Source organism: Clytia hemisphaerica, unplaced genomic scaffold, assembly GCF_902728285.1.
Source record: "Clytia hemisphaerica strain Z4C2 unplaced genomic scaffold, Clytia hemisphaerica genome assembly, whole genome shotgun sequence".
NCBI lineage: Eukaryota > Metazoa > Cnidaria > Hydrozoa > Leptothecata > Clytiidae > Clytia > Clytia hemisphaerica.
In genome coordinates this window covers 235,958-238,113 of record NW_027104237.1, presented here as the reverse complement: position 1 = coordinate 238,113, position 2,156 = coordinate 235,958, and positions in this window count along the sequence as shown.

Genomic DNA, 2,156 nt, shown 5'->3' with positions numbered 1-2,156 from the left:
ATTCAATTTTCAAATTTTAGCTTGGACCTTGGACATGCCTGCTATTTCGCACAACCAATACCCCTCCCGGGTTTCTCTCGAAGTGTATCGTAGCCCTTAAAAATCAGTTCCCCTTCGAAAGGGATTTTTTGTAGTTTGATGTTATCGTCACATTTAACTTCTTTTTTTTCAATTTATTCTTTTTCACAATTTCTTCCCTCGACCTTTTTCTTTTTCTTTTTTTAGCAACTTTTTTTGTCTGTGTATGTTTTCTTTGTTATTTTCAAATATGTTTTTTTATTAAGAATACAAGAGGCTTAGGATAAATTTTAGATACATAAGAATAAGTATTTTTGGTAAAATTTATAAAGGCCTCCGTCCGTTCATGTAAATTCTATGTTATTACTGTAGCCAGTAAGATTGAATGTTCTCATAAGTTCAAGATTTGGCTCTCACTCAAAGAAAATCCAAAAAAAAAAGAAACCATCGTTTTCTTATAAAGTTTGTAGCCTGTTATTACCCTCTTTAAAAAGTCTTTAATATTTCTTCGTCTATTTTTCTTTCTCTTTTCTTACTCTACTTTTCATTATTGTTCATAACCTCTAAATCTCTAACAGTGTGTGTAATGTGAATATTGATTATGCTTGGTGTGTTATGTTTTGGCTGCTGAGAGATGATTGTGAACTCAAGTATCATAATAGAAAACTAGAAACTAACCCCAACGGTGGTTTTAAGGGGCAGCATGTCGGGGGGGTTCGGGTTTGACGGTGTAGCGGTATCAGCCTTTTAAATCCCCGTCGGTGTTTCCTTGTTTGAAGAAACAAGACACCCCTGTGTCACAGCCCCGGTGGGACTCCCTACCCACTGGAAAATTTGGTTAAAACTGCGTTCCCGGTGGGAATAATACCCTACAATTTCAGCCCCACTAGGAAGTTGATTTTGTTTTTATTCCCATTTGAAATTCAAGCGAAAAATTGCACTCCAAGACTTTTTTTACCTTAAAACTGAAGAATTTCTATCCCGACTTAGATTTTCATCCCGAATGTGGTAGGAAGTTCCACCGGGGCTGTGAGACAGCGGGTACAAAAAGTGACTTTATTTTGAAAATTTGCACTGTGGCGACAAAATATAGAATCTTGCATTTTTTTGCTGTCAGTGTTGACGGTGATGTATAAGAAAAATGCGTCGGTATTTCGGAGTTCACGACCCCGTACGTCCACCATACACTCTACTGGCTGCTTAGGTGTGCTTGTGAGTCTACGTATCTTAGAGGAAAACTGAAGACTCCCCTAACGCGAAACGGTGGTTTCTCGGGAAAGTATACGAATCTGTACTCCTCAGATTTTCTATCCACGACACGATGGTCCGGGAATTTGCTGTGTGAGCTTTTCAAAACACCTTTTTTAGTACGAAAAGTGACATTTTGCCATGAAAATCAAAATATTGATATACCTTTTGACTACAAGATTTGTTTTTTTAATGAGTGTTTGGATCCACTGGGAGTAAGGCTTATCAGGGCCGATGCCATGGTTTTAGAAGTAGAGGGGCCAAAAATGACTAAGGTAAGGAGGTGCAGCCATGGTTTGCACCGACGCTAGAATGTTTTGAGCCTCTTTTAGACTGATTCTGGCAGAAATAAAGTTATTGAAAGTATAAATCGTAATATCTTAAAAATAACTTTCTACGCGTCAAAATTGTGGGCCGGTAGCGCGGGCCCTGCTATGATTGTCTAGGGTTATGTCATTGAAGGATAATTTGGTACTTTCTGGGTTCCCTATGATAACCTTCTCTATAATGTATGAGAATATCGATGTAATCTCAGTGAATTATCTAGTTTTTATAGGTTTATAATACACACATGCTTCAATTTTATCTGACATTCTGATGACAGATTGGCGTCAGCCCATGTTTAAGCTGTGGTTGAGCGGGTCAATTTCCCATTGCAGAGGAATGATAGTTGATATGCCTTAAATTATTGGAGCGATTGTCGAACGTTCTAAGTCTTTCGCATAACCACGGGTTTCTGAATCAATTCTCCGCTATTTCCAATGTTTTGTTCAGTTTATAGTTAGCCGTTTAGCCATGGACCCATGATTTACGAGCCGTCACTCCTTGTCTTCATACTCCTTGTTTTCATCAATATGATTTTGAATCTATCTCTTGTATTTTATTTTTTA